At 26.2% G+C, this 16,545-nt stretch overlaps 1 long non-coding RNA gene across 1 annotated transcript; it reads right to left on the bottom strand.

Annotated features, from left to right (window-relative positions):
* Positions 1 to 10,963: 10,963 nt before the first annotated feature.
* On the bottom strand, positions 10,964 to 15,710 carry LOC149056557 (uncharacterized). The gene is made up of 3 exons (XR_016191106.1): positions 15,554 to 15,710; positions 11,220 to 11,461; positions 10,964 to 11,175 (listed from the first exon to the last, which is right to left on the bottom strand). It is a non-coding gene; the product is annotated as an uncharacterized LOC149056557 (long non-coding RNA).
* Between the last annotated feature and the right edge of the window lie 835 nt (positions 15,711 to 16,545).

The raw sequence follows: 16,545 nt of genomic DNA, 5'->3' as shown, positions 1-16,545 counted from the left end.
GTATATTAGGCGGGTGATTCATTTATCGTAAGACGCTCGTAATTTCAAAAATAATTTACGTTTTTTAAAATACTTTTTACAAAGGTAACTTAAGAAGGTTTAATCTAATAATTTATTAAAGTAAAATATTTAAAGTATTTATTTTCCGTTAAAATATTCAAAATTATAATCTTTTTACCCCAACATTTTTTAAGTTTAGTTATACATAATATGTACATCGCGGTCAAAAGAATATAAGTAGGCTGATATAATCTGGATTCCGCGAGGAAAAAAATAACCGAATACTATGGTATTGTCATAATATTATGACACGAAAGAAAAATTAGCCATAAATGAAATTATTTATTTTAATTTTATTAGTAAAATGATTTAAGATTGCACACAAGGTATTTCAACAGACTACTGTAATGAAACTGCAACAGATAACCTAAAGGTGTCATATAATATTGCTGGTCTTTCTTTTGTGTTAGAGTAAATAACATAATATAGATCGACAAAACAATTTTATAGCCATGTTTCACGGACTTCTTTTAGAAAAACGTGCCGATAGTTTGAAATTTTCTAATAATAATATAATATTATAATAACTAATGACATATTAACCGAGTATGCAATATTTCGTTGACAACAAAAAATGTATTTTTCAATGTGTCACTAGTCTTGGACGTTTTGATGTTATGTGTATTATTTAAAATAGAACAAAACTTAATGTAAATTTGTAACACCTATATTATGGTATATATGATTGAACGGACGTAACACTCAACCTGCTCACCACGTGTACAAAATTTAGAAATGTAGGTACGATGATTATGTATAGTATTGCATCAATTGTATGGTGACTCATATAATATTTTACCTATACATAGCCAAAATACAACTAAGTTAATAATAAATATTATTCTTTGTTTTATCTTTTATGACCTAATTTTTTGATAAATATTTATTATTATTTTGTATAATATTTATGAAATATTTTTGTGTCAAAAATACGAGTATACATCAAAATGGTAAAATAATCGTAATAATATACATTACTCTCTGGTAAGTTAAAATACAGTTAATTTTATAACTTTTGACGTTTAAAATGTTAAAACTTTAATAAATATAAAAATTTTAATAGATATGTAATAACTATCTACCTAATAAGAATAAGTTGTTTTTTTTTACCATATGTATTTTAGTATTTATAGATTAATTAACTTTAACCTAGCTATAGGACATATAGGGCGTTTAACAATAATTTTCAGAAAATCACTAGTGATAGGTACCATATTTTAAATGACATTCATAGTTGTATATATAAGTTAATACAAATATCTATTATTATTCAGTTTTCTTTGTTTATAAGATATAGCCTATGCAGGGTTACCATTTTTAATTGTTTTTAAATAAACTTTGAAAACTATTAGTTTCCAAAGCAACGTTATTTCACGTAGAATAAATATTTTTGCTGTGTCAGACAGTATATGTATATTTAAAATATTTAAATAAACGTGTATAATGTATTCTACGTTCTTGTGAAGATCTGTCAATTTAAAATTGAAATTTAAAAATTAAAATTAAATTAAATTTTAAATTTAAAAAGAAAAAATATTTCGAAGATTTTATAGGTAAAATATAATTGATTAAATGCTCATTTACATAATATAGTACTTATAATAATAACAAATAATATTTTTATAACTCTATTTTGTAGCTATTATATTTATACCCTTATTACTCATATTATATATCGTATGTTTATTAGGTACCTACACTATTCGTTTAAGAAGCAATAATATAATATAACTAAAATTTCAAAAATATATTCGTACAATATCATCGGGAACTTACATGCATATACTTCGTCATGTAGATTGTATCAACATACATATAATTATGTACTACATTAAAACACTTATGCCAGTAAAACTATCCTACGTAAAATGTTGAGCTGAGAGAAAAGGTTCAGTAAGTTGCAGTATAGGTAATAGTCGTATAATATTTTATTACGACGGGTATCTCCTACGTAAAAAAAAGGTGAAATTTATATTAATATATGTATATTTATTGTTATTTCATTAATTATTTACGTCTACCAGTGCTAATAGGTTTCGATATGAAACCTTTTTTTTTATGAACACTAAAAATTATTGATTTTGAAAACATAATAATACCTAGTAATACAATAATAATATAATCATTGATTATTATATAGTGTTACAATTGAAATAGGTTTTACATATCATGGCTATTATAGTATCAGTGGTATACTATATTCGTAGCTTCGTTTGAATAAAAATAATGATAACCAATTAATATGATGTTATTCACGGGTATGATTATTAATAATGTAGGTGCCTAATGTCGTGGAAAAGTTTTTGGTTTTATCGATATTGCCATACGTCTAATATTGATTGTTTGTTGGTAAAATTGCATGTTATTAACTGTGTGTCCATATTTATATGATGTGTACCTATATTAAGCAGACAAAGAAAATGATGTGAGTGGGTTTACACTAAATTTGAAAGTTAGAATAATATTCATCATTGTTACTTTCGAATAATTTTTTTGAGCGAAGGTGTTCATTTGCAAAAAAAAAAAAAAAAAACCAAGTATAAATTAATGTCAAGCGAAAAAAATAATACCTACATGAATTCTATCGTCGTTACTCGTTAAAACGTAGTTTGACTGCTGTAGGTAAAGGTAATAAGGTAGGAAGCTTTATATTTTTGAGAGAATATTTCACATAACATCTCACTTACTTGCCGATATTATAATAGTAGTAACCATATAAAGCTAACCACCTACCTAATATTATAATATAAATAACTCTTGATTATACACATTGAGAAAAATTAATAATATCATTGGTACTGTATATTTTCATAGGTTTAACTCGTGAAGGAAAAATCAAGGAGCGTGCCATATAGAAGGACGGAATGGTGACAATAGTAATATGTCATATAGGCATTATAAATTATAAAATACTTTTTTATTTATATGTTATTTATATTGTATTGATATACATTGTATAACAAATTGTCAACTCCGTGCTGAAGTTAACAATATTGGTGGTTAAATTTCCATAGACGATAATGTTATGTATTACAAAGTAATATATGTACTTATATGCACTAATTAGTAATAACTATATGTATTTGCCTTACCTACATATTTTTTTTTTTAGGTCAGTTGTACAATATCTTAAAAGATTACGAAAATATTTTAACACTTATCGTTTAATTTTTACGCTGGCTTCGATCACCGAACGGATCATAGTATATTTGAATGTTAAATATGTTGAATAATTAATATTAATAAAAGAAAACAGCGGAATATACACTGACTTCGACATAACAATTTCCCGTTGGTAAGCCAATTTAGAATTATACACGGGTTTTGTCTCGTAACTAATTTTTTCTAAATTCTGAATTTTTTTTTAAATCATGTTTTACGTATCGTAGGATCATGTTTATTAGTTTCTATCGCGGCTGCACTTTAAACCGTGTTGCATAATAATATAATACTCCATTATTTAAATCACATGAAAAATTCATAATTCTGTATGAATAGATATGGAAACAATTAATTTTAAAATGTTATTTCTGAGGACTAAATTATAATAATCGTTAATGTAGATCAAAACGTTCAAATTATTAAGCGAAAACACAATTATTATTATTATACATATAATATGTAACAACAACCCCGTTAGGCAATCACGAAACGTCAAGTGTGTAGTGATGTAACACAATCGTTTGTATTTCGATATTAATGTCATTTTTTTCCCGTTGAATAAAACGCAGTTTAAGTATTTATACATATTTATGTATAATTTATTCTACAGATATAGTTACTTGCTGTACAGGTGCGGTAGTGTAGGTATAGTATTTAAACCAATGTAAAGAGATACACGGGATACGGCTTGTATTACAATTTATACATAGTTTTACACAATTGCGATTGAAAAGCGTAATGGCCGCGGATTAAGAAACGCATAACATATAGAACGCGTCGGTCATAATTCAGTTTAGCTGAGATTTTAATGGATTTCTCAACGACACATTTCGTCTACATAATTCGCAATGTGCCACTGAAATCTTACTGTAAAAATGGATACTTTAGTTTGTTGTATCATATCGGTACAATTGAATAAGCTACACATACTAGATACATTATATAATACCTAGATAACAGAATAATTTAGACTAGACCTGTGTATACTGTATAACAGTAGTTATATTCTGCAGAGTTGTTACAATTTGCAGTACAGTAAAATGGCACATTGCACCTAAAAATTATTTCCATTCGTAGTTAAAATATAAAGTTTTTGTATAATATTATTATATTTATTGTTTGTGTGTTAATAACGTAATCACTAGCATGCCCGTGAATCAGAGTAAATACAAATTTAATAAATATTGTTATCATAATCATAATAAGGAAATTATGATTAAATATTAACATACTATGCTTTATATTAAATCCATGATACCAAATATTCTATATAGTATATAGACCTTTCACTTTTATGTAGTACAATATTGGAATACATTTTAATGTGAATTAATGAGAGGAAAAAATATTAATGGATATTGTTGCCATAAATATGAAAAAAAGAAAAATCTGAAATTTGGTGATCCGAGAAAACTGATTTCAGCCAATTCAAATACAAAACCATCGACATGCGTATTCCATAAAAAAATTACACCTTCTGATAAAGCATGTTGCAAGTACTTAATAAAAAAAATAATTAAAAAAAAATTATTTTTAATACTACTTAATTAAAATGTTGTCAAGGCACACTTTTTTAAATGATATATTATTGTTTTATTTTAACATTATGAATAAAATCTAATAATTCTTCGACGACCAGGTCATTACATTACAATTACATTAATACTTATTATATTATATAGGTACTCAATTTGAATATGGTATAATTTTAATGGGTAAGCATTAATTTGTATAATATCTAAATATCTATTATTATAACACATAATATATTATACAAATGTTCTATGTTTTTGTTTTTAATTAACAATACAAAGAATAATACCTATATCAATCATTATGTGTTATGTAGTATCTAAATGACGATTGCTTACAAAAAACATTTTTTGATTTATTGATTTACATTATTGAACATATTATATACTAAGTATGGGAAAAATCGATTTACTTATAATTTACGTTTTTAAGTTATTACACGAATGTACAATGTACATCAGTGATTATTTCGAAATATTCCGATATATTCTGCGTATTAAATACGCCTACCCGCGTATTGAAATCATAACAGGTAATAATATATTATAATATTGTGTTTGGTATTTTATAATTTATTTTCTTTTTGATATTTCTAAATACGGAACAGTCTCGGCCCGTTTAGCATTCGGCGACCATGTCGAACTGGGTATATCCCAACATTCCCAACGATCTATGCCTAATCGGATTTTCAACAATTATTGCATCTCACGGCGCGGTGGCGGTCCAGGGCTGTATTACGACCGGGGTTTCCCGACAGGCGACCGGCGAGTAGGTCATCGACTCAATGCCACACGTTCATGCTACGACGCCGAGGAGCTAGCTGGCAATGATGCAACCCGTTCTCGGTATATTTTACAACATAAAATTATTTTATTATTATATGGTGTACATTTTTTTACAATCGTTTATACTGGGAATATCCGCGTGTGTGATGTCCTAAATATTAAAATATGCGTTTCAAAGATTTGTTACATTCGACGACGACCGACTCAATACAATCAATCACATTATTATTATTTTAACGTATCGTATTATGATAATTTATCATGATAGAATTTACTTATTTATTATACACGCATATATATTATATTATGTATGTATATTGTATGTATAATTATTTTATTGTGAAAAAGGCAATACAAGAATTTTTTAAACAATATTAGGTATAATGTATGATGTTTAGTTACAGCGGCAAAGAAATCCACTATTTAAAGTATTCTTTTAAAACCCCGAACACTCAATGAACTGAATAAATTGTGGAACGAATTTGAATTATTTAAATTTCAATACAGGTATACTGAAAAATAAAGATAAAATTAATTGTAAACGATAAAATATACCCTTTACATAACACGCAAAATATAATATATTATGTCTTTATAGTTTTATACTTAATACTGTTAATGGTTAATTACTGTGTCTACCAATTGGTAATTACTAATTACCTATATTGTATCACATGTAAATAGTAATCATCAGTAGTATAAATTGAAACAATGCCTATTACTTATTAGGTATATGTCCGTTTTTCATTATTATTACTAAATTTAAATTTAATGTCCCCCGTGGCTCCGCGACCTCAAGGCACAAAAACGATGTAACTACTATGTTATATCATAAACAAATATTGTCAATCACATGGCTGCACACATTTAAAGTGAATTAACTCATGACTAAATGCATTGCATTGTGGATTTAGTTTATTTTCTAAATGAATATAATTGCGTAGGCATTATCATTGAGTACATATAAATTATGATTTTAAAATTCTTAGACTTAATATAAATTAATATTGAGATATTTTTAGGAATTTGAAATTTTTGATCTTTAGTTTTTTTTTTTCCATAAATGTTATAACAGCTCAATTAAAAAGTTTGAAAATGCAATGCAAGATTCTTCGTGATAGTTGTGCTAATACTCAGTGCGATTAAAAATCAATTGGTTTCTATCCATATATATTAAAATATTAAAAACAAACAATAAAAACCATAGTGTTAAGCTTAAAGAACGATTATAGATTCACCATACATGTTTCATGTATGTACTTATAGGTATATAATATATATTTAAGAAAAAAATATTTGTATTATTATATTATCATCATTAAAGACTCGACAGCGGGTTTGTCTTTTTTTTATACTTATCATACAATTTTTATGAATAAAATATGATAATTACAATTATAATATAATCATTAATCATGGTATTTTTATATTGAAGCATTATAAATAGCAAATATTGTACGTAGGTACTAGTTATTATACATTTATACAGGGCTGGGCCGATCTATAGCGGCGCTCCCGGAAAAATAAAAATTTGCGTCCCCTTCCTAGATTTTCAAATTTAATTGTATCAAATTTTGCGCCCCTGGCAGGCGCCCCACCTTGCCAGGCCCTCGGCCCGGCCCTGCATTTATATGACAATATGGCCTATTCGCAATTTTAATACTATTAGTTGTTGTTTTACAATTTTCAGTTGATATATTGAATGAATTCCATTTAACAAGAATAAGCTACAAAAAAAAAAAAGGTACCTATTTATCAAATCATTCTATATTACTATTATTTTTACATTATAAGCTTTATTTATTATTGTATTGTTTGTGTTTAGATAATAATTCACTTCTGTTTGTGTTCTTACTGTTCACGGATAAAGAGTAAAATATTTCATATAATAATTAATATTATGTTTTCAAGTTGGTATAATAAAATATTATATTACAATATATACATATTTTTTAATGTCAGTGGTTTGTGGTTACCTAATTTTGAACGTTACTTAAGTCCAACATAACAATGAAATTATGTATCGTTGTATAACTTGAAAGGGTTGTATAGGTATATTTAATATCTGTACTTGATATAATCTATATTTTTTATTATAATATACCAACGTTGCGACATAAAAATGAGAATTAACAATACATTAGTAACTAACTATATTATGTATATGTTTGTACCTATTCTATTATTGCGGTAAAATGTATAAACTATTAAAAATATTTATACAATTATTTTTAATGTTTCTTCACATCACAGATCAAAATATACGTAATATCAACTCATCATGCAAAATCACTGCAAATTTATTGTAAGTAATTAATAATTATTATCGATAAAAGTATAATGTAGAAATCAGTGTAATTAGTGTGTCATTTTATATAATAACATTAATGCGTTTCAATAACTTCGTAGATCAACGTATAACTGATTTTAGGACCTAGGTGCATAATAATATTGTATTGAGCTGATGATCATAATATGTTGTCAATATGCAACTTTTGTTATTCAAACATAAAAATTGTAAAAGTATACATTATCATCTAGGTAGGTTTGTAGAATTTTGTTAATTATTTCACAATACGTTTCAACAAATTTTAACAATTTATATTTTATTTTCCTTTATCGATAGGAAAATGTATCTGACATTTAAAAATCTAAATTACCAATATTGTATTGTTTTATATGTGTTTTAAATATTTTATTTAGTTAAATAAATATTTTTTTATATAAAACTTTAATTGTAAAAGCATAGGCGCAATTTCAATAAAAAAAACTAAAGGTGCTTTTTTTTTGAAAGAAGAAGTTTTTGATACATAAGCACAATCATTATTTGAGGGTGCTAATTTTAAAATTGGGGTTGCTAATACCCCCTAAGCCCCCCCCCCCTATTTGCGCCATGTGTAAAAGCCTTTGCCTTGTAATGTTGAATCCTTTTATATTACTTATATTACGCTATCGTAAATCTTTTTGCTGAAATATTTGAGTAGGTAATTATTATCTTATAGTAGCTACCTTTTACAATAAATGAATTATTTTCGATAGGTACGTTTTATTTAAATACTGTACAAATATATTATTATAACCTTTAAACATATTATTACACTTATATTTAATCCATGATAGTTATATTATGTGTGTACTGTGTATCAATATAATTACCTTTTGAAAACGGGTATACCTGAGTAAAAAAATACAAGTGAAAATAAATCATGCGTATTGAGCATGCATATACTTAAATCCAATTATACGTTCGTTGCACGAAAACATTTTTATGCGTGCGTATGAATACGGGTTCGTTAATTTATAATATTTACTTAGTTTTTTATTTCCTTATACTTTAAAATATCACAATAAATGCATAATCGTATGATACGTGTTTTATAATATAAGCTAAATATGACAATAATGTATTATAGGTACGTTTAAAATGTTTAATCATGCATAACAAACTATACAAATTGCGGGAAATTGTGAGGGTGAAAACAAAACTAGTATTTCAAAACTTATAAACATACGTATCACGCAAGACCATTCAAATCAACATTGAATATAGAATCTTCTTTAATTATAATAGTATCACAATGATAATTAAATAAATTGGATGGTAATAAATTCACTAAAATTAATTTTAGTTAGTACACTGTTGTGAGTGCATGTTTTATATTTTATGTTATATTATGGTTTTCGTATTTATTTAACTGAACACTATATTTAAAAAAATATATTAATATTTGTAATGGAAATTTGTTAAATAGTCCTGTTACACCTTATATATAATATATATAGTTATTATTTTCATGGTAGGTAGTTCTTTTTTTGGCAATCGTGATAATATTTTAATATAATATACAATATAGAAGATTATAGAACGCAGCAGCTGTAGTAGTGTATTATGTATGCACGTCGATTTGGACATTAAACTTACATCATATACGAGTATAACTACACGTTTATTCAATGCATATTTTATAACATTTATAGTTTTAATTATAATATTATGAATATATGTACTTAATAATCAATGGCAATCGTAATATAAGAGTGTTCAGCACGGGTATATTGCATAAACCCATTAACTACCTCTGATTGTTTTCAACAATAATTATTAATAATTGCCAATTGGAACACTTCGAAGTTTTGTAACAATTCAATTTTTATGTATATACGTACAAGCACAATACGAATTTATGATAAATTCGTTGAATACCTATGAAAATATTGCGATGATTGGATATCTTCGACAATTCGAAGTACCTAGTGTTATATACGTTTAATGCCTAATTCTTAATAATTATAATGCCGGGAATTAAATGTGAAATTAAATAATAATTAAAAATATTTCTGATGAATCGATTTTTGAAAAATGTATTTTCATCGGATATAATCTATTTAACTAATGACCACAGTAAAATAAAATTTCGTACCTAAAAATGTCTTTCAATGATATCTAACAGCTTTGATTTTGTTACATTTTTTTTTTTATTTATTAAAAATATATAATATTACCTATCATTTTATAAACTAACAATTATTAGAACGCAGTCATAAATGCATGCGTTGAAATAATAATTAAATTAAATTATTTTATTGTAAAATTAAATTAAAATTATTCGAATCTAATAATATTCTGTATTATAGGTATTGTTATTTCCAAAAACTTAATGTAATTTTAATAATATTATAAATAAAATAATAATTAAAAGACTAAAAACAAATATAATATGTAATCTCGAGCTGGTATAAAAATAATTTAATTTCGATGTATTCATTACCTATTATTATAGCTGTGTGTGACATGTACTGTTATGCATAAACTATAATGTATTTTATTGTTTAAATATGGTACATAATTTTAATTAAATGATAGCTCCCTTAAATAAAAATATTTTTTTTTTAGAATGGTGTACTTAATTACATAACAATAGTATTTCTTGAATTTATATTTAATACTGGTTATCGCCGTATCCATTTTTATAAGAATACTGTGTTGATAATAATAATATGTCTGTGTTCGCATAACATTTATGTAACTATAATTGCCCATATACTACGCCGTTTTTAGTTACCAACATTTTAAATAAATAAATTGGAGTATACTGAAGGTTATAAGTAAGAATAAAGTTATGAATACAGTTGTTCATAAACTAATCTAATAGAATATATTATATAAAAACTACAACGCACACTTTATTATAAAAATACAAATTTTAATAAATACCTATAGTAAAAAATTAATTGTTTTCAAAATAATTTTATAAACGTACAGGTAAAAGTTATCATCTTTAAGTATTACTTTAAAATATATTTTTACTGTAATTTATGAGTATGTACTATGTTTTCGTTATAAAATGAATTTTTGGTCCATATTTTACTATCGTAGGTAAAATTATTAACATATGGGGCAAAGGAATTAAAAATAAATTAAATATTCCTGCATACGTTTTTTTTTATTTTACCCGTGTGATATTATGTAACATACATATTACAAATGATGAATTAATACAATATATTAACACTGGAAGTATACTTCACTCATAATTTAATAGATTTTAAATTTATAAGTATTTTTAGGTTATACCTTAATATTATTGCATATATATAATTTATATATACAATATACATATATATATATATATATATATATATATATATATATATATATATATATATATATATATATTTTTTAATTTAACACTTTAGTACGAGTACTTGTAACCGTGTTTTTCGACAGGTTCATAAGAGTGCAAGACGTCGTAACCGGTCAGATATCGTGTAGTCGGTGGGATCACAATTTCAGCTGGTGCGGCGGGTGCCTTATAATATTGATAAGCATACGGATACGGTTTTATTGGAACTTGCACTTGCTGGCTTATGTAATATTGACCAGTAACGACCAACACTGCAGTAGTCAGCCACAAAAATAGCTGAAATGTAAGAATTTATTAAAATATTCACTAAACGTGTATAAACTTACCAGTAACAACCAAATATATTATTATCACTTATTAACAGTGCTTAGAATGGAAAAAAAACAGGGGGGAGCAAGAATATAATATAAAATAAATTTCCGTACCTACCGGAATATTTAAATTTCTTATTAATTAGAAGAGATAAACTAAAATATTTTTATAAAAATAAGGTCCCCGCGTGTTTCTTAAATTCAAGCACTGTTTCTTATAAGTTATCGGCTATCACTTTATCAGTTATAGTATAAAGACTTATGAGGAATTCACTAATTATATTATTCAAAACCTGGCACAAAATGTGTTTCAGTATAATCAAGAAAGGATCAAATACGGGATATCACACAACCTCGATGCAGCCCTTGGAGCCAATCACCAACTCAACGCAGATTTAATTATAACTTCCTCAAGCAAACCAATATTTATAACCAAATCTAAACATGTAAGCAAACGTAATGTAAAAAATAAAATAACTAATGGCCTTTGTTGCCGAAGTTGTAAATGATCAATAAAAAAAAAAAAAAAAAAAAAAATGTGTTTCGTAATAAATCTGCGGGAGTCTGATATAATTATTTATCATATTTATTTTTTAGAAAGGGTAAAGTGATGAATTTATTCGTTTTAAAATGGTCAATGTTTTTTAACAATTAAATACTTCAATATTGAACTTTGATGATTTCTGGTTTTAAATTATGGGGGCAAAAAATTGAAATATTAAACGAAACATCAATATTAGATGAACAATTTTTAGAAACTTGAAATTTCCTCAAATATTATTATAGCAACATTTTCTAAATATCATTTAATTTATGCTTACTGGAATTTAAAAAAAAAATATGATCCTAATTCACATTCAATTTTTTTAAGTGTCTGAAGTTAGAACTTTGATGAAAGTCTTAAAAATCATGAACCTATATTTTTTACATAAAAATTCTCCTATCTAAATAATTTTTCAAAACAACGCTATCTTTTATAAAAATATATTGTTAATTGAAACTGTAATGAAAAATGTATTTTTTTTTATATAAAATCTGATTCATTCTGAAAATACATAACTAGGTAAAGTTATTTGATTACATTTCATTTATATTTAATTGATTTGACTATTTGTATTACTTCATTTATTATTAAACATCTTTAAGCGCGTGGTAAAACAGCTCATAAGTCACGTTATTAGACACTCGGTTGAACATGACAAAAACATATTATATATCAACAATCAACTAATATAGCTTATTGACAATGTGCCTATGAAACGTGAAATATAATATCGTGAGTAATTTCTTAGAAAACTTTACTATATTAAACATGCATGAATAACTGTGTATAGCTATTAGCTTTTAGGTACTCGGTTATCCTAGTCGAGCTTTCAATCAATTACCAGCATAATAAGACTAGTTGAAACTATTTAAAAAAATCATTTATCTTAAAATATTGTTTAATTCAATGTTTAAATTACAACATGTAATTATTTAAAGTTCATTATCAAAATGTTTTTTTGAAAACATAAATTCTTGGATTTCAAAATGTATTCGATGATATTCATTGTCAAAGTAAATACATAATTATTAATTAGTAATAATTTTATTATGTTCATATTATGTAATTACAAACTTATTATTATTCTATAACTTATTTTGATATTATGCGTTATTGTTTGTTACCAAATTATATTTATATCGTAATTCTGTCAATTATGATAAAACTGTTTTTATTGCGTTTTCTATTTATAATTGTACTCAGTTTTCAAATCAGGAACTAATAATATATAATGATAGTCATATAGCTGGCGATTCTAACGACTTTAAAATTAAGAGGGTAACAAAAGTCAAATACTTAGGACTAATGCTAGACTGCAACTTTAGATGGAATATCCATGTACAAAATATTATTATGCGCTTACGAACTGTTACATATAAGTTATTTTGTTAAATAAATACAATAAATACAATATAGTATAACTATATGGGGTGGTGCATCTGAAAAAACACTAAAACCACTAATATCTTTACAGAATAGAGCTGTTCGTATCTCTCTAAATAAAACAGATCGAGTTAGTTCCTCTAATGAAAATTACAAAGAACTGGGTGTACTCCCGCTAAATCTGTTATATAAAAAATATCTTTTTCTTTAAAAAATAATTCCAAATTTCGATCCGAATATAAATAAACGTGAATCTTTAAAATACAATCTAAATGTCAATTACTCAAAAAAATGTTTTGGTCAGAAATTTGTTGACTATTTAGGGCCAACTTATTTCAATTACCTAGAAATGAATGTCAAAAGGTATCCTAGATTAAGTAATAATATTAATATAAATAAATACCTAACTAATGTTTTTACAACTAATTTGTAAATTCAAGTATCTAGTTTATAACTTCTTATTTATTTGTTTTTGTTGTTTATTTTTGTCATATTTGTAAATTGTATAGGTATGCTATATTTTAATTTCTAAGGAAATAACTTTGTAAATAACTCGCTACCTTCAACTCAAGCTATGCTTAAAGAAGGTAGCTAAACCTAAAATGTTTAAAATGTCTATTATAGTATAGGTACTAATTGTACTAGTATTTTTATTATAGTTAATAAATGGTTTACTAAAAAAAAAAAATATTATGAAAACGGACAAAAAACAATTCAATATATTATTTCAAGCAAACGTCTTTTGTACGTAGCGATAATTATACCAATATGGACCTATGGAATACAACTGTGGGGTTGTGCCAGTAAGTCCAATATTGAGATTATTCAACGCTGTTAAAACATTGCTCTCCGTACTATTATCACAGCGTACCGGTACGACAGAAATGACACTATCCACCGAGATTTGATGATGCCCTCCGTCCAGGAAGAGATTACAAAATTCGCCCGAAAACACGAGATAAGGCTAAATCAACACACCAATCCAGCAGCAATTCAACTACTTGACAACTCTCAAGACATAAGGCGTCTCAAACGCCGAAGACCATATGACTTAGTATATAAAATGTTAGACTAAGGCCGGCCCTCTCCATTGGGAGTGATAACCCAAACATGTTTTTTGTTTATATATATCTACAAAATATTATTCATTAGTATCTTATATTTATGTATACCTCTGAAATGTATTGTTAAAGATCATTGATCGTTAATAAAAAAGCTATCAGGCAGTTTTCAAAAAAAAAAAAAAAAATTATTTCACCAATATTTACATTCAAATTTACATACAAAGCAAATATACATTAACTTTATTTTGATCTTTACTATATATGTTATATGTAGAACTGAACTATTATTATTAAAATAAGTAGCAATCACTGTACATTATATTTTATCAAAGTTATATCAAAACATTACTGTATAATGAACTGCACTTATGCGTATACTTCACTTCACTTTAAAAACTAATATAGTACTTACATGGTTTGTAAATAATTATGAATTGGTGATTGTGTCGGAGAGCTTGAGGTAGTAACTAGTAATTTACGCGGACGTTGATAATGTTATAATTCGTAGTATATACTGATTTCACCCTTATGTATTAATACAAACCTCCCATTGAAAAGCATACCATGTGCAAGACATTTATTATCGATCAGAATATTCAGAGTCGAAGGTCGCTAAAGGAATTTTTTTAATAGATCCTTTTTCATTATTATTTACAGATTTATAAGTGATGATATCATATGGCTGGAGCGCAGCATTATTATTGTTACACGTCAACTAGTATTTGAACTAGGCATTTAAAGATATAATGACGATACGTGTTTTTCATATGGAAACTACTTAACTGCCGATTTTTTACAAAAATGTTGTAATGAGCGATATTTTTGATAGAAAATATTATTTATTAAATACGGCATGGTTTTCGTTAAAATTATTCATTTTCAATTAAGTAAAAATATAATTTTTTCCCTGATGAACATATGGACAACATTTATTAGCAAGATAATTATCACACGGACACACAGTTTATCGATGGCGCATTTCAGATAGAGACAATTTTATGACGTATGACTGAATATGAGTGAATAATATAATAAAAGTAATAATATGTATAATAACGATTCTTACCGATAATAAATTAATCATGTTAAAAGATCGATTTTGCTCTCGATGACTTATCGCGTGTGATTTTTTTTAAGACAGCTACAGCAGCACTTGACGAACAAAATCGTTGAGATGACGAGATGGTTTATTTTATAATAACCATAGACCGACACTATATACAGCAGGATAACTATATAATAATATAGATAATATCGTCTCCCGCCCTAACTGTAAATACCGTCAACGTATCGTATCGTGTATTATTCGCGTCCATCATCGTATAATACTATAATGAAGTATGTATAGACATCGTATTATACGAGTTTGCATTTACAATACGTAGCAGATCTGCATTGTCGTCGTATGCCCGAAAAACAATACACCTCCCCGAGGCCATCGTGCTATCAAATATTATTGTGGTATGCAACTACGCTGCACGGCGTGTTGTATAATATATTATAGTATCGACAGTCGACACGATGGATATTATATTATTGTACAGCAAAAACGCAACAACGACAACGATCGTTGTTATCACACTGCAGGACTCGTGTACGTATTATTATAATTTATAATAATAATTTGAATTCGCAGATTGAAACAAATAGAAAATTCCACCTGGATGGCCCTTATAATCGGATGATATTATTATGGACATAGATGGCGGTTCTCAGACGGTGAATTACTACACAAGGTCAAATAGTGTTACAGTGATTTTTATAACAAAAATTTAAAATTAAAAAAAAATTGTCCAATAGGTACAACATACGAAACTAACAAATGAAATATTTAAAATTCAAATCGTAACTTGAAATAGGTAAGCAATCGCAAATTTCAGTCTAATTTCTAAAAATAATTTTGGTATCGTCGTTATATTCATATTTAAAGGGTTCGTAATTAAATTAAAGATTCTTCCAAGTCACAAGATCCATTTTCAAAACGTTTACATTATGTATATTACACAAGTTTAGCCAACAGAACATGTCGTCAAAATATCTAGCGTTCCACTGAACTGT

This window comes from Diuraphis noxia, unplaced genomic scaffold (assembly GCF_037042655.1).
Source record: "Diuraphis noxia isolate RWA-SAM2 unplaced genomic scaffold, SU_Dnox_SAM2 contig0003, whole genome shotgun sequence".
NCBI lineage: Eukaryota > Metazoa > Arthropoda > Insecta > Hemiptera > Aphididae > Diuraphis > Diuraphis noxia.
Note: the sequence above shows the minus strand (reverse complement) of the source record. Positions and strands in the feature narration are given on the sequence as shown.